This window comes from Talpa occidentalis, unplaced genomic scaffold (assembly GCF_014898055.3).
Source record: "Talpa occidentalis isolate TD23 unplaced genomic scaffold, MPIMG_talOcc4v2.1 talOcc4.8, whole genome shotgun sequence".
Lineage (NCBI taxonomy): Eukaryota > Metazoa > Chordata > Mammalia > Eulipotyphla > Talpidae > Talpa > Talpa occidentalis.
In genome coordinates this window covers 87,014,933-87,039,353 of record NW_023605194.1, presented here as the reverse complement: position 1 = coordinate 87,039,353, position 24,421 = coordinate 87,014,933, and the positions used below count along the sequence as shown (strand labels likewise).

Here is a 24,421-nt window from a genome sequence, read left to right as displayed (position 1 = left end):
CCTTCAAACTTCCATTTTCTTGTGCTCTGTAGAAAATCAATACGAAGTTAAGAAGCTACTGTTAGCTAAAATGCAAGAGGTTAACTCTTCCTCCTTTATAGCTATATCTACTTCATGACAGTGTTTAGCAGACTTATTCCTTAATTTCAAAATGGAAATTTTTGAAAATATTACTTTATGTTTGAATCTTAATTTTATTACAGATTATTTTTCATGTCTAAAATCATATTTGAACAGAAAAATGTCCCTTTCAATAAGCATATGTAACAGAATATGGTTAAATACCAAATATAAAAAAAAAAAAAAACAAGCTAATAAGTACATAAGGACTATCAACTTAATTTATGCTGTGCTTTCAAAGGTCAAGTCTAGGATATCACTGAACTAGATATGAGAAGATTACTATAGTATCTGAACTTTAAGCGTATAAGTCACTGTGGACTTACACATATAATTATCTGGTTGTTGTGTTGGAGTGAAATTCTTAAAGTACAAGGATATGGGGCTTTATATATTATGATATTCATAATCTATGATGCTTCCTGTGTAAGTGATACTTTAATGTATATGCCAAATTAAATGTTCTTGAAAGCTCACTATTTAAGTGTATACTGAACTGTTATAAAATATGAGTTTTGTAGATATATAGCTCAGTTTGAATTACAAAATAAAATTGTTTAAAATATATAGTTAAGCAATCTGATATCTTAGATCATCTCAGCTCAGTTAGAACCAATTCACACTCACAGAAAAAAGACCATTTATTGATTTGTTTAGTTAGAGGTATACCCAATCCCCTGGAAATTTCAATGATCTTAATTGTACCCACTGACTTCTGTTTGGATGCCTGTAACCAAGAGGCCTGATTGACCAACTGCTTGCTCTTTTCAGCCAGTTCTGAATTTCAATTTGCTCTTCCTTTGCAATAAAGTAGAAAATTGGTTTCTCTGCATTTGTATACCTGTGATCAGAAAAGAAGACTTGACACTTAAAAAATCTACTTACAAAGTTATGTTTTAATTTTCTCTTGACTTTTCAAACCCAGTCTGTGTTTATAGATTTATTTAAATATAAGAATTGATATCCTTACATAATAAACATTGAAATTAGAATTTTTAAAAAGATTTTTATTTATTTATTTGTGTATACAAAAATTGGGGTACAGTCCAGAGGTGTAGGGGGTGAGAGGATTCACCAGAGTGGGGAACAGAACAGGCAGACTGACTGAAATACACTGCTGAGGGAAGCAGGGGGTGAGACAGGAGAGGCCTGCTGCACTCTGTGGGTAGCTTCCTGGCTTGCCGGGGATTGAATTTGTGCTGCAGAGGCTGCTGATAGCTTCATAGTGCTTTGCTTAACCCCTTGTGCCACCAGGGATGCCCAAACATGGAAATTATTGAATGATTAAAAACTCATGTACTATGAAACAGGGGAACAGAATCACTTTCAGTCTATTCCCTGCAATGGGGGCAATAGCGTGTTGACATGCATTATTTACATAGATTTAGTTGGAACAATTTGCTTCAATGATTTAAATTGTTCATTAAAATACACTTTCCCATCTAGAATTGTAAGACATGTGCAACTGACTTTTTTGTTTGTATTTAGGAAAATGCAATTTAGATTCTCTTATGCATCAAAGCAACAGATGACTTTGGTGAAAACATTAATTCTGTTGTACATTTCGTTGACTCTGTATTAGGTAGTAGGATCTTCTGTGTAGTGCTTAGGTGCATAATATGAAACAATGTCTCTACCCACATAAAATTAGCAATTAACATATAGAATCAAAGCTGAAAATAACAAAAAATTCATGGAAGAATAAGATGAGTGCCATAAAACATGCAGAAATAAATTGTGTGGATTAACAAGGGAACAAAGTAGAAACTGCTCTTGCTAGATAATGAGACCTCTTCCTATGGAAGAAAACTCCTGGTACATAAATAAAATGTGGAGACATTACGATGGACCCTGGTCAAGGTTGTTCTAAATATGTCTAACTGAAACTGGAAACTTGCTAGTCATTCAGGATGAAACAGTTGTGATGCATCATGTAATCAAATGAAATTCTATCAACAAAATTCTTTATATCTAGTAGAGAAGTGTTACTTTGCCATTATTATTTTTTAGCTCATGCCTATTTTTGTTTGTTCTTTTTAATAGCTGAAAATTTATTGTGCATTTTTTTCTTTTAATTTATTTTTTAAATAATTTTTTGTAACATTGATTTACAACACTGTATGATTCCAAAACCATGCTTACTTTTTAAGTTAATTGGTTAATTGAAAGAAATATACATTAGGTACATGTGATAAGAGTGTATTTTAGGAAATACAAAATAAATCACTCATATATTCATGTATTCACTTAGTTGTGAGTTTGTTCAGTCAACAATGTTTATAGAATATTGCATTAGTTCCAGAAACTGCTCGAGGTAGTTGTACAATGTTGAATAACATTCAAGTGGTCTGAGATTTCATGGACTTAGGGATTTTGATAAATAAGTAGAGTTAAATGAAGTAATATGAGTACATCTTTTCTATGTGAAAATATTTGGAGCCAACAATATTAAAAAGAATATGGTGAATGAGAATTTCATCAACTGCACTTTAAAACAACATTGTTTTCTAAAGATGAAAGTAATAATAATGTTACATTATCAGAGCATAGCAAGTCTTTGCATTAGTTAACGTAGCTTTTGATGGACTAACCAGATTAGAGACCCAAGAGTACTGTTAGATTTAAGAACTGTTTCCAGCTGCCAATACTGTCAAGAATCCAGATGGTGCTTTTGGAAGAACACATTTTCAGTAATTTGGCATCATTTAATTCCATCATTAGTGAAGAAAACTTCATAAATTGAGTAGATTGTGTTATAGCAAAAGTTTTAATATATTTTTATCACATTGAAACTATAAAAACATGAACATGTATATTTGAGACGAAACCACTTTCTAAGAAAAATTAATATGTAAGCATTAGTATTGAAATGCAATCACTGTTTTCTATGAAATGCATTGAATATTGCGAAGGCACAATCTTTGTTATATTGATCATTGTGTCCTGAAATTTAAGTTTCTTTTTTTAGTTTTCTGACATAGCTAAATACTCTTTAAGGAAGCTGGTCCAGTCTAGAAAAAATGAGAGCAATAACTGAATCAGTGCCATTGGGGGTTACTATTGTCTAGTCTTGTTGAAATCCTGTCTCAGTGCCATGCATTGAACTCCTATTCGAAATGCCTGAGGCCCTGTGGTAACTCCACAGGAGTTTCTTCCAGTTCTCCTAAGTAGAACCACCAGAGAATCCTCTAAACTGCCTGATGTTCATAAAATTCCTCATATTGTCAAAGAACTCCCACAGATCCTAGACAACTTCAGTTTTTCTTTATTTACTGTTTATTCTAAGATTTTATTGAAGGATTCAGACCCTATAAACTTGATTTTCATATGCACTGTGATACATCTTCCTCTTTCCTATGTATCCTTGCTACCAGTTGATCTAAATTCTCTAAGAAACACATACATAAATGACTTTAAAGAGGCTATAACCCAAGCCTGGTCACTCATTCAATGCAAGACAGCATGGCAGACCACTAAGAGCAAAGACTATTATGTCACTAAAATGGTCGTAGTCTCCACAGGAAGATGACTTTGAGATGGAAATTATCACAGAGGGCCTATTAGAGAGCATTTTTGGAATTCAGATGGAGGAGAAAAGAGAAGGAAGCAGGTGTAGGCAAAGGGAGACATTGTCAGCCATGATGCATCCAGATGGCAGCTTCAGCCGAACCACCAAGAGCCTCTGAATTGCAATCAGCCTGGGCAAGGGCCGGGGGGCCTGTGTCCTCATATCTGAGCAGTGACTGGAGACTCTGACTAGTCCCAGATGGCCACTAACAGCTGAGTTGTTCCTACCAGCAGGGCTCCCTCAATCTCTCAGTTCTGGGAGGGGAACTAGGTGATTCATAGCAGCATCCACTCCAAACACTTCTTGAATAATTTATGCAGTGAAATTTCAGACTAGCACTTATTGACAGGCAGCATGTAATAGTGCTCAGAGAATGAAGAGAAATATATAGTGCCATTTCATTCGTTTCAGGCACACACACATGCATATACATGTGTATGCATGTGTATCTATGTACATATATATGTATATATGTCATTTTAAAGACATAGTTTAATTATCACCTCTACATATACACACACAAAATTATATCAATATATTATATACTCAAATATATAGTTCTTAAAATTACATATATAATTTTACAATTCCTGGAAAATATTTCAGAGAAAGATGGTATTATAAGTGAACCACTGATGATGGTGGGCATAGTAGAATATCTTTTTTTAAAACCTCATTGAGTGACTGAATAAAGGAGATACTGTATAACAACATGTCTTCTCGGTTAAGTATAGCTTTGAGCTGCCAATTTTCTGTACTTAATCATCTTATTCCTCCTACCAATTTATAAAATCTAACATGCAAAAGATTCTGGGTTTCTCCTTGTGACCTGAGCAACTTGTATTAGAATTACATCTTTGAATGCACTATACCTTCATAGGCTGGAATGAATTGCACATTCAAGCTTCAAGTATGTGAAATTTTCAAGTATTTATGTCCCTTTACCATGCATATTTTGAAAATTTATTTTCTAAAAAGATGCTAAAATTACCAAGCAAATTGTATGCTATTTCCTTGGTACTCAACTTTCAAAGTGACTCATCAACCACCCTGATTATTGAATAAATGTGACCCAACAATCTTAGTCTGTTACTCAGACCACCACCAATCTCTTTTTTAATATGACCTGATTTAGTGAGAAATAAGCCACACTGAGACTACTGATTCACTAAAGGTTGACCAAAAATAGTGAACAGATGATAATAATTTTTACTCTATTCAAATTGAGGCTATAAATCAATTAATGACTATAATGTCAAAATCTCTATCCTTTTATTTTATTTACTTAATATCTGTTGTTTACTAGAACTGCTTAAAGTATTGATATATGTTATAAGTGTGGAAGATTACTAAGGAAGTTTTGTTATTAAAATACCACCTTTTTGGTTTTGATATACAAAATACATGAAGTTATGTATAATATGCATAATATTTATAACATATAAACATACACATACACCCCTAAGTTTTGAAATATATTTCCAATTTCTATAATAAACTAAAAAATATAAGGACCAATTGTTTAATATGAAACATACACATTTGAAAATTTGCTTTTCTTAAGGATCTTTTTAAATTGGCAGTCAATGTACATAATGTAATTAATGGATTTAAGGATGGTAGTTCATTATGGCCTAGCATTCAATAAGACAGTATATAAACCACTTAATCCATTTGGGGAAGGACATTATATTCATTACTGTGTCTTCAGCACATAGCATAGTGTTTGTTTAATTGTAGGTTTAATAAGTATTTGTCAAATAAATGAATCGACACATATCTTAAATAACATTCTCTAACTCTGTCACTATAAAAATTCTTTATATACAGCCTGTTCAGTAAGGCAAATTCACTAAATATGGTTCATGATGTGGACAGAGTTGGGTGTATCAGGAGGTTATATTCTTTTTTAAAACATCACTTATTGCTAGTGAAAATACAAACTACACATGTCTTTTTGAAATAAATTTTTGTAAATCATGGCACAAATAAATATTTTAATTTCCTGAGTATAAATTAACTTTGAAAATAGATTTATCTTTGCATCATTTAAAGGCACCATATTTCTTAAACATTTAAAATACTGTTACATGTTAAAGGACAACAATGTCATTGGCAGTGTTCTTCGTAATTCTTTTAAAATGTACTAAATGATATTCTATCTGCATCATTAGGTTCCCGTACAACACTGTCCTTTGAGAATATGGTTTTGCTATCATTTCTGGTTGTAATTACTTCCCACAAAACCCCTTACAGTCTTATTGAAATGACTTGATGTGTGAAGGTTGAGAAGACAATGCCGACTATATCACTGTAAATAACCCCAGGTGATCACATGGCATGTTTATCTTACATAAGCTCATCCCTACAAGGGGTGCCATATTCCTGGGTATTGTTTTCTAAACCTCTCCTAGATTTATGGTTCCTATATAAAGTCCAAAGTTAGTTCCTGTAACTCAGACTTTATCAACCTCTACACCTTCAACAGGAAAATTCTGTTTAGATTGATTGATTGATTGATTGATTGATTTTTGAGGGTATCACGATATGTGTAGTGTGTTTGGTGACATCTTTTTCTCTCTCTTTACCACATACCAGCAACACCCTTTATATTGGTTGTGAAAATCAAAGATATTTTTAGACATTGCCATATGTCCTGTGGCGGCAAAGTCTTCCTTGAGTGAGGACTACTGCATGACCCTTTCTCTTGATAGCTGTGGAGCTATGCGAGGCCCCTGCCCCTGGGCTTCCGTGGAGGTGGAATGGCCTATGCTAATAAAAATCATGGTGGTCCTCCATTTCTCCACTTACTGGTCTACAGTAGAAGAGAAGAGAAAGGCAACTCTTCCACTGGTGTTTTAGGGAAAGATTTCCTCACATCAGGAAGCTCTGCTGAGGGGAACCCCCTCAGGACCTTCTGAAGCAGTCACATAAGCACCAGGAAGGAGTCAGCATTAGCTTCTTGTAGAAACGGACCCGTGACCAAGTGCCTTGGGCACGTGGGTTCTTCTCGATATTTGACTATTATGTGTGATGATTCTCTCAAGATTCTTGACTAGTGTTTGGCTCATTTAATCAATGTTGATATTATATAACTTAATTTTTAACGCCTAGCACCAATGGTTATTTTAATAAACAAGCTGTGTTGGTTTAGTCCCGGAAGTACCTACTGCTGAATGTTGAGATTGAAGCTATAACTTAGAAGGAATCAAATAAATAAATACACATATATACATATATCCCTGCATAAGCAAACAAAAGTATATATAAATAGCTGCTTTGCCTAGGATATAAAAATGTTGGGTAGACTGCATGACTAAAGAGAAGAGAGAGGGCTACAAACAGACTGATAAAAACAAAGGAGAGCACAAAATTTGTCAGTATGCCCTGAGATATTTGAATGCTCAAGGATTTTCAAAACTAAGGATACAAATCTCCTTAGTTTTTTGCAAAATCTCTTATACACATGTTTTAGATAGTGTCCAAGATTAAATCACAATATGCCATACTAAGTTTAACTTTAAATCCATTGAATATTTGGCAAATGATATTTTAGGGGAATAAGAAAAAAAAATCAGGTTTAAAATATGCCAAGAAAAAGAGAAGAGAATGATTTGTGTGTAGTGAGTGCCCATGAATTTTGAGGCAGAAGTAATAAAGATCCCTGGAAACTCATGGAAATCAACAAAAAGCCCTGAGCATTCCTTATAAAACATCTCAAAGGACAAAGGACTCTCAGGTGGATCAAGTTTAAATTACAGTAACTCTATGAGGAGGAATATTCTAATCCCTGTGTTATAATGAATAAATTAAATCTCAAGGAAGATAATGATTAGCTAGGACCTTCGAACCCTTTAGTAGTCAGGAATAAGATTCAAACTTGAGTAAGTTTAACTCTACACCAAATGTACCTCCTGCTATAACTTAGATGGATGCCACAGATAGAGGAAACAATGTAGCCAAGATAATTTAAAGAAGGCTATGTGTCTTAATCTCATATTGGTGTATGTGTTTGTGTATTTGTGTATGCAAGTGTGTGTGTATGTGTGAGAGAGAGATTTTTCAGTGAACAGTGAAATACATGTGAATAATGAAAATATAAATCGTGGTCAATACTCAGGCAGATAGAATTTTTTGGGACCAAGACATATTGTCAGTACAGCCAATGACACTGGATTTGCTATGTCTATATATAGAGATAAGTGTATATATGTGTGATTTGGAAATTAAATTATACTTACATATTAACAATATGAATGAAAAAATGTGACAAAATTCAAGCAGTTCAAACACAGGTTGTTTTTGGCATGACATGCATGACTGTACTATGACAAGGGTGATATAACAAGTAATTGTTTCAAATCTTTAATTGAAATAGTATGAAATTTAAGACCAGAGGGCATAATTCTTAGAGATAGCTGCTTACTATATCATATACTTTATGTCTTCGACAAATTGTATGTCTAGGACAAATTGTAAAATACCATAATGCATTTATTTTTAGATCTTTTAAAGATTTTGGCAAATGCCATGTATGTCTTTTAATAAGGAAAAATTTAATGGATATCCATTTTCTTAAAATAAACTGATATTAGTATGCTTGCAAAAATCAAAACTGAATACCATTTGGGCAATTGAATTAAACAACTTATTAATTTAGAAGAAAAACGTGCATAAATGTGAACTGGCATGTGGAGAATAATTAAATTGTAATTCCAAAAGGTTAAAGTAGCAATTTACTTGTTCTGATTTTTTTTTTTTTTTAAAGATTTATTTATTTATTTATACAAGCACTGGGTACAGTCAGAAGCGCGGGAGGGTGAGAGAATTCACCAGAGCCAGAGCAGGGAGCAGAGCAGGCAGAAGGACCGAAGTACACTGCTGAGGGGAGCAGCGGGCGGCAGGAGAGGTCTGCGTGCCATGTGGGACCCTCCTCCGGTGGCCGGGGAGCAGCCGGGGATCGAACCGGCGCTGCAGAAGCCGCGGGCAGCTTCGCAACCCAGCGCTCAACCGCTGCGCCACCGGGGAGGCCCTTACTTGTTCTGATTTTTAAATTTAGGTAATAGTTCAGATTTTTGCAATATGGCAAATCAATCTCTGATTTGTTTTCCAATATATATGGGAATTGTACACCAGCACTAAGGCTTTTGTGTGATACCTTACAATAATTGATATGATATCAAATATTTTTAGCTATTGCATGCCACATAGTTTATTTTACACAGCACACTTTTAAAAGGTAGGCAGATATAGTATTTAAATTTTTATACCAATATATTTTTTATAAATGCAGTGTGATTTGGAAATTAATTTATACTTAAAGACCTCTTTCTAAAAAATATAATATTAAGAACCAGTTAAATTACTTTTATAAAACTGCTCTTTTAAACATTATTACTAGAACATTTATCTGATAAAATACACTAGATAATGAAGTATTCTTTTAGAGAATTTTAGGGTAGATTATCGGTGAGCATTTTGAATCACCAATGTTAAAGTATGTTGACCAATCTATTTGGCAATGTGTTAGCTTAAATTTTTCTTTAAAAAATTAATATAATGTCTAATGATGGTTGCAGTTGACAAATTTACATAGATTTGTAAATACAATATAAAATTTCTTGATATGGTATGCCAAAAATTGCTTTTATGTAATAATTTTTGCTACATTACGCTTTATAAATGTCATTTGTTTTTACTTAGGAGGTTGCAGGAAGGTAAAAGACAAGGAATTTGAATCTCTGCTATAAGTTGTATAATTACTGGATGATAATAGGCCCAAGGACTAACAGCATGAAAAAATGTGAGGGTCAAGTTTTCATTCTTCCATCTCCATATTGTCAATACTCCATACTCACATTTCCTTACCTTATATGGAAAAAAAAAATTGTTGAAATACTGACAGTGGCACAGAATTTAAAGATTAGAGGGTCATAAAAATACACTTCAAAAGAAAAACTATCAGGGGCCTCCCGGTGGAGCAGCGATTGAGCGCTGGGCTGCAAAGCTGCCCACAGCCTCTGCAGCACCAGTTCGATCCCAGGCCGCCGGGCAAGGGTCCCACATGGTGCGACAGACCTCTCTGTCTCAACCACTGCTCCCCTCAGCAGTGTACCTCGTCAGTCTGCCTGTTCTGTTCCCTGCTCTGTCTCTGGTGAATCCCCTCACCCTCTCGTGCTTCTGACTGTACCCAGTGCTTGTATAAATAAATAAATAAATCTTAAAAAAAAAAAAAAAAACTATCAGAGAATAAGTTAGACACCAAATACACAGCATTTAATAATAAATTGCTTGTTTCACAATTTACTTCCATGGTAGGTGAAAAATGATATTTAAATAGATACAGAATACTTTACTAGTGGAGAATGAATCTGTGGTCTTTTTAAATTTATGATTTCTCTTTCATTCATCAATTAACATTTCATTATAAATATCTGCTGAGAAATTTTCTTCTCTGACATGTCATCAATGAAACACCTTTTCTCTAATTATGTTGATAATTTTACTCGCATAGAGGCTTGAGCATGGAATAGGAATGAGGGTAAGGAGCAGTTGAAATATTAATGTTTTAACAGGTTAATGAGGTTTATAAACCTAGTCAAGATTCTGGGGACTAAACAAGTTCATATTCCTTCCCCTAACACACATTTATATTGGAATTTATAGCCAATATTGAACTTTTCTAATATATTTTGAGCAAACTGTGTCTTACTTTTATGTTACTGGTGCTTATTGCAGTTAGATTTATCCTTCTTCCTTTGAAAAGTATTTTTGAATAAATTCCCATTATATACACTTTCATACTATTATTACATCAAAAATAAATTTTGTGATTGGTTTGTGCCATTTCTTTTCTGGCAAAAAAAGAAAAGTTTTCATGTTATTTCCATAGTTAAGACTTGGGTAAAAATATAGGTATTCTTATACACACAGACACTCACTGTATTGTAAATATTTTTAGTCTTTTGTATATAATGATGGTCTGACATTCTAAAAGTCCTTTCTGGCTGAGGGCAGACTGCTCCTCCCAGAACCAGGCGATTCTTGGAGATGGCAGAGTGCCCAGGCAGGAGCCTGTTTTGATATGCAAAGTAACCACTCCAGAGCCAAACCTTCTCAGCTAGTGCATGGGCTCTGAGAGGTGCTATTCCTCCTCCTCAGTTGCCCCAGGAGCAGGCACTAGACTACTGTAGTTCCCAAATTATTCAAACTAGCCAAACCTAAACCAACTGTTCACCCTGCCGTGTCATCCATTTTCTATGGAACCTTGACACACAAGGGTCATAACCTAACCTCTCCCTATCCTGTTTAATGTCTATTAAACACAGAAAAATACAAGCCCAAAATGGAATCCTTCATTCCTAGTCCGCACCCACATTTAATACCTAATCTCATTGCAGGTTCCACCTCTCCCCAAAGTATAAACCTAAACCACTCTGTCTGGACTTTCCAAATCAGCAAGAGAGAAGGACTCTACATGTTCAGAATCCCTGCCTTGCCCTGAGGAGAGGTAGGTTTACCTAAAATTATCCTTTGTCTTGCTAATAATATTGTCCTACCCTCTTTTTGTCTTAAATACCCTCCATTTTGTGTGACACCCTGTAGACCTTGAACAAGATGCTGCCTGATTCATGAATCACTTCATAAAGACAGATCTCTAAATTTGTGGATTTTTTTTAACACTTCTGACTAACTCTGGAGGCTTCTTTGAGTGACCCTGCCAGACAGGCTGTGTTTCTTCTCTCTAGGCATAAATATATTTTGCTTTTTTTTGTGAATCTCTCTGTCTTCTCGATGGCCACATCTGACTTACTACCTCACAAAATAATACAAAATACCTGCACACTCTTTTTTGTCCCTTATGTCAGTTAGATGGAAAGGCAGGGTGAAATTATTTATTTCATATAAGAAAAATAACCATCTGGGAAACCTTCAATCCCCAAACATAGTTATTACAGGAATTATCATTTCATTTTTCTAGAACTTGTTGGGAATTACAACACTGAAGAACCATTTAGTGATATATTTCTAGCATCAATTGTCCATATTGTTTTCTAATTTCTAAGTCACAATGCCAAATAATTAACAGGAACAAGTAAAATCAACAAAGGAGGCATGATTATGAATAGCTTTTACCAATAGAATTCTGAAAAAGCATTAATTTTTCTATTCATTATTTAATCATCTGGATAACTCCCAGAAGGAAAAAAAAAATCAAAGCTCAGTCACATGACAGAGCTCATGTAGAAATGATAAAGTTGCTATCAACCAGCAACACGAAGATATTAAGCATGATAATTATCTTTTCCATTTTTGCTGGTGCCTTCACTCATTTGAACATGGATAGAGTCCAGATAACAAAATGTCCCCATACTTTAATTTGCTGAAAAGTATCATCTACACTACACTCTAAAGCTTATGGACCATGACTTGACATTATAGACATGGCTTAATTAATAAATGAACATGAATAAGTTGATTCATAAAGACTTAAATTTGTTTATAGCAGTGCTTCTTAAAAATTAGTGTCCAGAAGAACCATTCAAATGGCTTGGCTAAAACGCATATTTCCAGGTTTCACCCTTAGAGTCAGTGTTTCATTACATCTTATGTGGAACACAAGTAGCTATTTTTCTAGAAAATTCCCAGATGATACTAATGATGCTGGAGCAATATTTCTAGTCAATGGTTAAATAAACTCATTATTAATTGCTTAAAATCTAGTCTTAGTGCAATATTATAGTGGAGATAGTGAACATGGGCGCAAAATCATGATGCTTTCAATTATTTTATTTATCAATTCATGGGTACCCAGTCTAAAAAGCTTTATATAAATGTAGGGGAGGAAAAATAATTTTCCTCTACCTTTTTAAGTTCTTGGCTGAAACATACCCTGCAATAAAGATAGATTAACAGGAGAAAAACAAGCAAAATTTTAATAACTTATATACCTCTGACACATATTTGAAAGTCCTAGGAAAAACTGAGTGGCTTCCCCAGATGGCTCAAACCACCATGTCAAATAAGGGGAAAATGTTGGAAATTGGAGGTGGGGAGAGCAAATAAGGGATGGGTATGATTGTTATGCAGATTAAAGTCTATACCTTTGCTATAAACACAAGTTTCTAGAGATTTTGTCATCTGCATTTTCTGCTGTAGAAAGGAAGACACACTTATAAAAGATTTCCTTTATAAATATACATATCTGATAAAAATTAACTTCTCAGTTTTCAGAGCTTCCTTGTCTGCAGTGCCTTAAAAATAACCAGCCTAAAATAATCCTTATGCCAATGAGGCGTATTTCATAATGGCAAATCCTGCTCCCTTTCAAACACACAAAAAATGAAAGAACCAACATTTGAGGGGCTACAATCATAAATTTCTATCCATTTCAATATGTGGTATCCATTAATGAATACCTGTGAAGTTTGGCACTTGTGTGCATCTGTTGAACTCTGTGAGTTTATATTTACACCCTCAAACACCCTGCCTGCTTGAACTTGCATTTTTGGAAAGGAGATTAATGGAAGAAACACATTGGAGCTCAAAGAAAATCATAGCTTACCTACCTCTGGGTTCTTCTAGGCTCTGAAATAATGAAACAAATTCCAGACAGACTGATAAGAGAAAAAAAGCTAAAAAATAACTATAGATGGGAGAAACCCAGGAAGACTAACTCACCTATGTGGCTTCAGAGACCATATTAAATAATCTCAGCTAAGACAAAGGGTTTTGCAGGGGACAGAGGAGAAGTTCACTTATGTAAGTTTGCCAGGGAAGGCACTGTTAAGAAAGGTATGACTATTGGGCATATTTAATTTCTGCTTTAAAGCTTCAGAGCCCTTTCAACGAAATAAACCTTTGTCAAAGATGTTTTTTGGAGTGGTAAGTTTTTGTTCCTCTGCTTATACAAATCAATATATAATTATAAAATCTGATAAAATCTCTGAAACAATAAAGGGTATTATTAGTGGGATTCCTATGAATTAAGGGTTTAGAACAGATCTTCCCAATATGTGTCACTTTGCATGTCAGTTATTTAAAGCTGAGGTGTGAAGTCTCCTGAGAAATCTTTACCACTCCCTTAACTGTTTGAAAATGAAATTTAAGTCATTACCCAGAATTAGGATTTTAATTTAATTCTTAAACAGCTAATTACAGATCATCTACTCTTCATCATGTGAAGGATTTACGTTCTCCTTGTCATGAGTCCCCTTTTTCCCTCCAGAAGCCAGGCTGCGACCCTAATCCTTAGTTTAGGATATTTAATGTAGACCATGTGGTAGCTATATTATTAAAACTTTTCTCTAACTAATCTGTCTGAAGTTAATTTGATTGCTAGTCCAGCTTGAGGGTTTTGGATTCCACCCTACAGTAGGATAGGAAATTTACTTTGATTAAATGCTGCATTTAAAGTCAAATTTGCAGGTTGAGTAGATATTGGCAAAAAGTCAGGGAAAAGTACATCAGGGAAAAAATATATAGGTTCAAATATCACCTTGGTGTGTTGAAAGGAGACCAGAGTGCTGAATGTGGGAAAGAAGTCTGTTATAGGACCTTATGTTTTAAATTAAGGACCATAGATTTTAGCTTCAATGTAGTAGAAAGCCATGGAAGAACTCTGAATGTGTTAAAGATTTTTATCTGTGTTATATGTTTAAAATTTTATATATTTCAGATCACTTTGATGCTATGATTAAAATGCTTTGGAAGAAACTAAAAGTAAAATAGAGAGACCATTTTCATTTCAGATAATGGTAGTGTAAATCATAATATCCATTTGGCCTTGTTTCCTTTTAGTTAACTTGAAAATTAAATGATCTGGAATATTCTTTGCCTGCTACTTGACAAATTACTACTTCCAGATATTGGCTATCTTTATATCATCCTAGTGATCTTCAGTTACTTTCTATAAAGTATGCTATATAATATACTAAATTGTAGCCATTATAGGTATACAGTATATATGAACTATTTCAGGTAGTGAAAAAGTAGTTTAAAGGGAAAAAAATAAGGTGATTAAGAGCACCCAGGTGACTGCTGATCTAGAGGAGGTAGAGGTGGTCTCTCAAGGAGGTGAGTTGGGCAGCCTAGATGAAGCACAGGGACCAGGAAAACATCTGGCCAAAGAGCATTCTTTTTGCAGAAGGGGCCACCAGCATCAAGTTCCAGATAGACATTGGCTTGGATGTCCTGGAGTAGCGGCCTGGATTCTACAGTTGGAACAGAGGGATTATGGGGACGAGCATGAATACTAAGTTTGAGAGGTGATGAGTGGCCTGATAATTTGGGAAGAGCCATGAGGCTGTTGGGAAATACCAGTTCTACTGTGTGTGTCAAGAAAAACCACCTGTGGTTTTGAACAAAGGAATGACCAAATCCCACACAGAGTTAAAGGACATCTCTAGTGCTGGCCTTGGAGAGTGAACATTATCAGGGCACAGACGTGGAAGCAGGGCAGCTAGTGAGTGTGCTGTTGTAGGCATCCAGCTGGGAGATCTGGGTTTGGGATTCCAGAACTGTGAGAACACGTCAGCTCCCACGACATGGGATGTATTTTGAAGAGAGTTACTGGATATACATTGTTCAGAAAGAATAATCAGTCCATGCTAAGCATTAATTGCCAGATAAAATCCTTGTGGCTGTGAGTCTGAACATTCTGGCTCCTGTTAACAGCTCAACCTGTTTGCATCATATTCCCATATTTGATTTTCTTGTGGTTGTTTCCTTCTCCCCTATTTCCATATTAGTCAGTGGCTGAAGCATCCATGCTTTCATGCCTCTCAAACAAATTCAGAGTCTCTGTTCTGGACTCACTTCCTCTGGAAGCCTTCCACCAACTCCTAGGGCAGTATTAGACCCTTCCTTGATGACATGGACTCTGTCAACCCTTACGCAAGATTGGTCTTTTTCTCTCTTACTTTCATATTCATTTTTTAAAAAGATTTATTTATTCATGCATACAAGAACAAGGGTACAGGCTAGATGTGCAGGAGAGTGAGAAGATTCACCAGAGAGAGTGGGGAGCAGAACAGACAGACTGACCAAAATACACTGTTGAGGAGAGCAGCAGATGAGACAGGAGAGGTCTGCCATGACATGTAGGTATCTCGCTGGCTGGCCGGGATCGAACCTGCACTGCAGAGGCTTCAGACAGTTTCACAGCTCTACGTTCAACTGCCTGCGCCACCAGGGAGCCCCCATATTCATTTTTTAAAGTATATTTTATGATATTTCATAGACAGCATGTAGTACATACTATCTTTGATTATATAAATATTTCTGAAACCTCTTATACCTGACAGTTTACATGGGATGGCTTCATTAATACACAGTTACTTAGAAAACCTTTGAAAACTGTCTGAGAAAAAGGCTGATATTTGCATGCTCTAAATCACATTTGTATTTAGAATATAAGAACTCTAGTGAAGCATGTTTTAAATATTTAAATATATATTTCTGTCAACAAATATAACGATCATGCATTTTTTTTTATTTTGATGAAAGAATTTTTAAGAATTATGAGATTCCTGAATGATAAAATATAAAACTCTTTACATTTGCTACACTTATTTAATAATTTATAGTCCTACAATTTCAGCACCTTGTTCAAATAAAAGGAATATCCCCAACAAGTGATGACCTTTGTTTCTGCTAGTATATTTGCAGAAACTATCACATATACTCAATCACTTTGATAGTAGTTTGCAGCTACTAATGTTGTTTGCTTCTAAAAATCACACAATGTATTATTAAACCAATACAGGCCTGGAAAAATGCATAATTCTACCCAGAGGTAAAAGATGAATGTGTATGATGTAGGTTCAACCACTAGGATTTTTGCCTCAGGTATTTGGAATTTTTCAAAGAACATATTGTAGTAAAAGGGAAAGATAATTTGCTACATAGCAGCAGAAAAAAAAAAAACACAATGTACATATTATATGTTTTGAAAGCTGTGGTGGTGATTTTTTGGAAATTCTGCTATTACATTAGAATAAATCACTTTCAAGATAAGTCTTTTTCTTTCTAACATGTGCTTCACAAGAATGTGGGCTCCACTAAGTCACACATGGACCTAAAATTATATAATCTGTAGAACACACTCTGGTAAGTTATTGCAACTTACAATTCAGGTTCATTAGGGGTGGAAAATATTTGGAGATAAAGATAACTTTCAAAAAAACACAAGTGTCAAATAAACATATATGAAAGATTTTATGTGGATTTTAAGTAAGTCAATGAATGGAACACCCAGCAAGATGTTCCAAAAACGACTCAAAATACCACATTTTTTAAAATCTTTTTTTTTATTATGCATACAAGAACTGGGGTACAGGCCAGAGGTGTGGGGGGTAAGAAGATTCACCAGAGATAGAATGGGAAACAGAACAGGCAGACTGACTGAAATACACTGCTGAGGGGAGCAGCAGGTGAGACAGGAGAGGTCTGCTGTGCCATGTGGGTAGCTCCCTGGCTGTGGATTGAACTCGTGCTGCAGTGGTTGCAGATTGCTTCATAGGTTGTTTCTTAAACCCTTGCACCACCAGGGGGCCCCCAAAATACCACATTTCTATAATCTGGTGCTGAAGTGAATTTACAAATAAATGACAAACAGGGGAAAGTGATCTATGTCCACAAGGCAATAACCACTTGCATTCCACTAGACCATGGGCAAGATTTGCTTTACTATGAGTATTGGTTTAGATTTTCTGACAACTTATTAGTTGAAAACTAACCTGAAATATATTGACAAGAAAAAAGAAAACATAGATTCAGATAACCTTGAAGGGTATGCTCTAAACAACACAGTTTTGTTTTTTTTTTTTAAGACAATATATTTTGATTCTTTTACATTTTTCATAGTACACTTGTCTTTATGGACTAGGCACAATATTTTGGTGTACAGATATAGAATATTTAAAATGAAATGAAAAATTTCTCCAATATGTTCTCTGAATTTGTATTACCATGTCCTTTCATTTTTTTTTTTTTTAAGATTCATTTATTTACACAAGCACTGGGGTACAGGCCAAGGGCATGGGAGGGTGAGAGAATTCACCAGAGACAGAGCAGGGAGCAGAACAGGCAGAAGGACCGAAGTACACTGCTGAGGGGAGCAGCGGGCGGCAGGAGAGGTCTGCCTCGCCATGTGGGAATCTCCCTGGCTGGCCGGGAATTGAACTGGTCCTGCAGAGGCTGTGGACAGCTTCACAGCGCTGTGCTCAACCCATTGTGCCACAGGAGAGGCCCCGTGTCCTTTTATTTTAGATAAGTTTTTTTTTTCTTAATTTATTGACTTACATTTAAACATTATTTAAAAATAAACTTGAAATGTCTCAATTACAATAATCTTGAATAGCCTTCCTTCACTTCGGCTTAAGAGTATATGCTAAACTAATAAACTCCTGAGACCCCAAAATACAAATGTTTAAAATAATGGAGTCAACTTCTCTATCTCTCAAGTAATAGACCTGAGATAAGAACTGCATCTGCATTAAGTGATTTTGTAACACATGATGCACTTCATTTCTGAGATTAGAGTGGTTGTTTTGGCTCCTGCCATCATGTCTCCATTCCATACAAATGAAAGATACTTTAGTATTTTAAGGACATCGTTGGAAATATCATGCATCATTTCTTCTCATTCGAGAAAACCTCTTCACATTGAAAAGAAAGCTGGAAATACAACCTGTGGCCATGTGATGAGGCAAACTTTATCACGTCGGAAGGCAAAAAATGAATGGAATCAGCTAATCACAGTGATGCATAGAAATCAACACTTTCTTCTCTATGGTGGGAAAAACTTCAGTTTATCTGATCAGACATATTGCCACCAAAATTGTGCATCCAAAGTTTCTGCTACATGGCTCTCAAGACAAGAAAAAGTCACTGCAGTTCCAAAAACTGTATTCTACAGTCACTTGCAGATGAACTTTCAGAGTTGGCATAATTTCCTTCTGAATGTCGTGCGCAAATATTTCACATTTGGATGCAATGCCGTTGGTCTTCGTGGACCCAAATTAACAAAACAAAGCAAATAAACCTATGCCCCTACCAGGCCATCAGCTCATTCTTCTTCAGAAGGCCAAATGTAATATATACAATGAATGCCTTTAGGAACAGGGAAAATGTCAGCAGTTGTCACTTCCCTCACAGTGTGATACACAGTCTGATAGCATGTTATTTTAAAGTGTAAGTCAAGGTCTCATAACAGAAACTGTCTACCTTAAACAAAAACAAAGTTGATACTAAGACCAGAATAATTACAAAGAGATTAGAAGTTGATGGACTGGAGGCTGGACCAGCAGATGGACAAATGTCAAGGCTGTTCTGAGGCTTGAGAACCCAGAGTAGAGTTAACATTATCACAGAACAGTCAGATTTGTGATGTGCTGTGTCCAGACATCTGAATACCAGACATCACCAAAGTGTGTGTGACACTGATTTGATGTAAAATATTAACTCAAGTTGGGTATCCTCTATGGGAAGCAGAGGAAGTCTTTGGCCTTTTATTTGGCTCTTTGGTACAGATGTTGGGAATTTCCTTCAAAGGGAGATTTTATGATTAACACAAGAAGGTATTTAAATAATCAATAGTAAAACAAAACAAAAGTCCCTATGAAACTGTGTCCATTCCCTATGTCACTACACATTATTTTCAACTGAAGAACAAATTGTCATGTCCCTGGAGGAAACACTAATCTTCTCTACTTGATAAACTTGGATTTACTAACTTGAGATATGATACAAATTTTTCCAGAGTCACAAACTGAGTCACCACATCTGTCATACCTGTAATATGAAATTCTGCATTCCACCAACTCCTTGGTGTTCCCTAGTTTATTCATTATCTGGTATTTAAATCAAGAATGAGATAATATATTTGCTAATTCTTGGCCCATACTGTAAGCAATCCAATGCCTGTACTCTGTCATTTGGCCTTATTTGTCCCCAAATAATCATGATGGAGAAGGTCATTTTACTCTTTGAATAATACCATATATAAGGTACCAAATTTGTGTGTGGCAATCAAACAGACATCAGGGTGCTCATAAACATTCTTCTAAGTTCTTCTGCCCTTTTTTTAGCACCCAAGCCCCAAGTTACAGCATGCAGGTGGCCAATGAAGGGAGATCACTAGCTTCAGCTCCTGGACAACACAAAATTGCGAATGCTTGAGTCACCATTCAGAGAGCACTTAAACTTCCAGAGTTTTTGAATGTATTACTATGTCTTTTTGTCCCCATGGGCTAGCTCATCACAAGTCTGTTATAGCACATGCCTTCTCCCAATGAATTATTTCATTTAATATTATTTGTCTTTTAAAAAAAGATTTATTTATTTATGCATACAGGAGCTGGGGTATAGGCCAGAGGTGCAGGGGGTGAAAAGATTCACCAGAGATAGAGTGGGGAACAGAACAGACAGACTGACTGAAATATACTGCTGAGGGGAGCACCGGGGAGAGACAGGAGAGGTCTATTGTGCCATGTGGGTAGCTCCCTGACTGGGGATCAAACTCATGCTGCAATGGTTGCAGATAGTTTCACAGTGCTGTGCTTAACCCTTTGCACCACCAGGGAGACCCCATATTTGTCTTTTGAAGATTTGACTAACTAATATAAGGAAAGGTCTTTTTTTGTCCACTTGTTTTAATTGCCTATTTTGGGTTAATGGTACCAGCAGATAGGACAGAGTTCAGTGGACAACTGATTTCTTGTGTTAGGCCAATACTGAAGAAAGCAGTTTCCAAATGCTCTAACCAATTAGAATCTTATTTTATAGCTCATATAATCATGCATCAGAGTGGGTGATTTCAGCAGCCTAACCCTTTCAACTTGTGACTCTGTTGTAGCACAGAGGTCGGTGTTCTCTTAAGGGTTTTATGGGGAGGAGGGGTAAAAGATTGTGGAGTAACCCCTGGAAGGTTTTTGTGGGCCAAGTCTGGAAATGGATAACACTGCATTCACCTTCACTATGCTGATTAAAACTCAACCATTCCCCTGCACCTAGCCACAAGGAGTGTAGGGAATGTAGTCACATTGTGCAGTAAGTTTCCCAGGAGGGAAGAAAAAAGAGTTTGATAAATAAATAGCCAATTTCTGCTACAGAGATCTAGAAAAAACAGCACTTTGGAACCTTTTTGTTAATGCGCCTCAAAAGTTTAATCAAAACCTATGAAGCTATCTCAACAACAAGTACCTCTACATAATTAATTTTTAAAACTACCCTTTTAGACACTGCTGTGAATTTTCAAGACCTCCTAGTTTCAAAGAGATAAAGTACCTCATGATAAATATACTATAATGTCTTTTCTTTGACTCTTTATCTATCAGGTCTTGTAATACCAAATCCTTAAATCCAGCTCTGAAATTCCTAGCTTCCTTGACAGTAACCAAAAACAACATGAACAGCACACTGTTTCAATGCATTTTACCAAAAGGTGATACTTCATCTATATCTAAATAGGATCTGATTTATTTCACTCTGTCTCCACAGAGAAAGCATTTGCCTGAACAGGCACCGAGCTATTTGTGTTAATCAACATTTCTTTAATAACAATCATGTAGTTTCCTTAAGACAGTACAGCCCCCAGGTCTTTTCTCAAAACTGTCTGGGATGATATTCTATGTCGCTCCAGATATTCACATCTTATGTTACACTGAGGGAAGAGAGATTAAAATTCCTCATTTTCTCCTTTGACTTCCTGCACTGAAATATGTTGTGATTCAACTTGGAAAACATGTTGGGATAATAATAACTTCAGAAGTGGGATGTGTGTGTATATGTGTGTGTGTATGTGTGTGTGCGTGTGTGTGTATGTGTGTGTGCATATATGTGTGTGTGCACATGTGTGCATATGTGTCCTTGGGTGGGTATAGGGTTATTTTTGTTTTGCAAAATGAAAATAGGAATAATTTCTAAATGTTTTTCTTCATAATAGTGCTTATTCTTCTAAGTAAAATATTTAATTGGAATATCATAAGTATCTTGGATTTGAGTGCAGCTGAAATGGGACGTTATTGCAAGATTTTACAGGAATGATGTGGTATGGAATAAAAAGTGAGTATGTGTGTGCAGAGTTCTACTGAATAAGTAACTCATAATTCCCTGAGCTGGGACTGCAGTCTTTCTGATTTCATCTGCTTTACTTGGATTCCAAATGTTATTGTACATAGGGTTGACAAGAATTCAAATTCACACTTTGCAACTGACTCTACTATCTGTCCTGGCTGTTGCTCTTGCTGGTCATCTTATCTGATTTCTACTGGTCACAACCACACAACATCACTGCCTATACCAAAACTCTGAGTGATTCTATTTTTCTTAGTTACCCATCAGAAGCAAGGGCGTGCCTTCATGTTTGAGAAGACTTAAACATCTACCTGCACAGACCTATCATTTTAAATTTAAAAAGTCAAATGTGCTGTGGCAGATATTATACTTGAGTTGCCTGCGCAGTAGATGTTGCTCTGCCCTGGCTTTTAAAATATACACTTTTGGGCCTCCCTGGTGGCACAGGGATTAAAGACAGTGCTGTCAAACTACTGCTAGCCACTACAGCACAAGTTTGATCTCCAGCTGGCCAGGGAGCAACCCACATGACGTGGCAGACCTCTCTTGTCTTGCCTGCTGCTCCCCTCAGCAGTGTATTTCAGTACATCTGCCTGTTCTGCTCCCCACTCTCTCTGGTGAATCCTCTCACCACCGCACCTCTGGCTTACACCCCAGTTCTTGTATGCATAAATAAATAAATCCTAAAAAAAATAAAATATACACTCCCTCTGGCCATTTCAGGACATCGTCTTCTTTTCCAAGACTTTTCCTTGGGAGATGAGTCATCATCGTAGTTGTGTGGATCTCTGATGGTGTGGTTCATGTAGACTATTTATCACACAACTCTCTCTTTCCCAGAATTTATGGGCAGGATCCTGGGGCTATGTCTGTGCAGTTCACTGTAGTCTCATGCTGTTCCTAACACCGTGCACCCTGTCCTTCCAGTCCTGCAATTATGCTTATTTCTCTTTACTTTTCCCAACTTCTAGTCATTTTTTCCCCTTAGTATATTCATTTTTTCACCTAAAAGCTGGCATCTGTCAAGATTCCCATAACATCAGCATATAAGCAGCTCATCTATGCATTCTATTTTCATGATAGGACACATAAGCAAATTGATGATGGTTGGCTATACATAGAATGTAACTATTTAACATAACAGTGGACACATTTAGATAATCCAACCATTAAACTTATATTAAGCAGATACTATTCAAAATAGGAATGAGTCCCCTTAACATATAGTGAACTCCTAATCATCTGATGTGCTAAAGTAGATAGAAGGTGAATATTATTTAGAAATGCTGTGGGAGAAATTTCTGAATCTGTTTGAATCAATGCTACAAAATAAAAGTATCCATCAGTCATTACATTAAGGGAAATAATTGGTTAAAAGATCCATAAATCAGGATTTAGATCTAAATCTTGATGGTTAAGGTGCATTAGAAAACCAATAGCAGAATAAACCTAAGGGAGTAGAAAAGGAATAGTTCCAACTTGCCATTTTTCCACCTGGAAACTAAGGGCAGAACACGATTAAAGTGGGGCCAGAGCTCAGTCTGGTAGAGAGGACATCAATTTCAGACTTTAGCAGGTACTCAACAATAGTTACCAGCAGAAGGGAATCAAAAGGGGAAATGAATCTTGATATACAGATTTCATATCAAGACAATTACTGGTCTTGCTAAAAACTTCTATTTTACTCCTTCCTTTATTTTAATTTTTTTTTATAGAGGCATGCTTTTATTTATTTATTTGTTTGTTTGTTTTGTTTATACAAGCACTGGGTACAGTCAGAAGCGCGGGAGGGTGGGAGAATTCACCAGAGCCAGAGCGGGGAGCAGAGCAGGCAGAAGGACCGATGTACACTGCTGAGGGGAGCAGCGGGCGGCAGGAGAGGACTGCGTGCCATGTGGGACCCTCCTCCAGTGGCCGGGGAGCAGCCGGGGATCGAACCTGCGCCGCAGAGGCCGCGGGCAGCTTCGCAACCCAGCGCTCAACTGCTGCGCCACCGGGGAGGCCCTTACTCCTTCCTTTAGGGGAAAAAAAACAAAACAAAAACCAATAACCTTTCTCAGACATGACTGACTTAGAGGGAACTAATGAGGATAAAAGCAGGTGAATGTCTGAATGCAACTAGACAGGAGATAGAGATGATGGAAGTGAGGGTGAATCTGAGAACTATAGTTCTTGATTTTTGCCTATTAATATCCTTCCATTGCATACACGTACACACACATACAATCCACATTGTTAAGAAAAAGGACATAACTTTTTTTTTTTTTTAGCTATTTCACTAAGGAAAGTTCTTGGGTGAAAAAGTATTTTGTGTACATTCTCAAATTTAATATTTTTAGGCAATCCTACCTACCCCCTATAGCAACACTGAATACTTAAGTATTAATACACATATGTCAGCATCATGAAAACATTTAAAAGCATGCTACAAGTAATAACTTGTCCTTAATACCTTTCAGGAAATTTTCCTGAGCTTCATGCAGCACAGATTTACACCGTACGCTGTTATAATCCTGAACTAGCCTTGAAAGTCATTAGAATCAAGAGTGGATTTGAAATTTTGCATTTTGTTTATAGGGTAGCTATTATTTTAACTTCTTTTCATGATGATAAGGAGGACACAAACTTATCTGCAGGAAACAGGCTGCTCATTCA

The 24,421-nt window shown here is 36.1% G+C and overlaps 2 long non-coding RNA genes across 2 annotated transcripts in view; one reads left to right on the top strand and one right to left on the bottom strand.

Annotated features, from left to right (window-relative positions):
* Positions 1–24,421, top strand: part of LOC129145027 (uncharacterized) — a 185,821-nt gene that overhangs the window by 3,582 nt on the left and 157,818 nt on the right. The window contains exon 2 of the long non-coding RNA XR_008550013.1: positions 11,089–11,202. This is a non-coding gene — a long non-coding RNA (uncharacterized LOC129145027). The remainder of the gene's footprint in view (positions 1–11,088; positions 11,203–24,421) is intronic.
* Positions 754–24,421, bottom strand: part of LOC119234290 (uncharacterized) — a 51,605-nt gene continuing 27,937 nt past the window's right edge. Inside the window, exon 3 of the long non-coding RNA XR_008550012.1 lies at positions 754–961. This is a non-coding gene — a long non-coding RNA (uncharacterized LOC119234290). The remainder of the gene's footprint in view (positions 962–24,421) is intronic.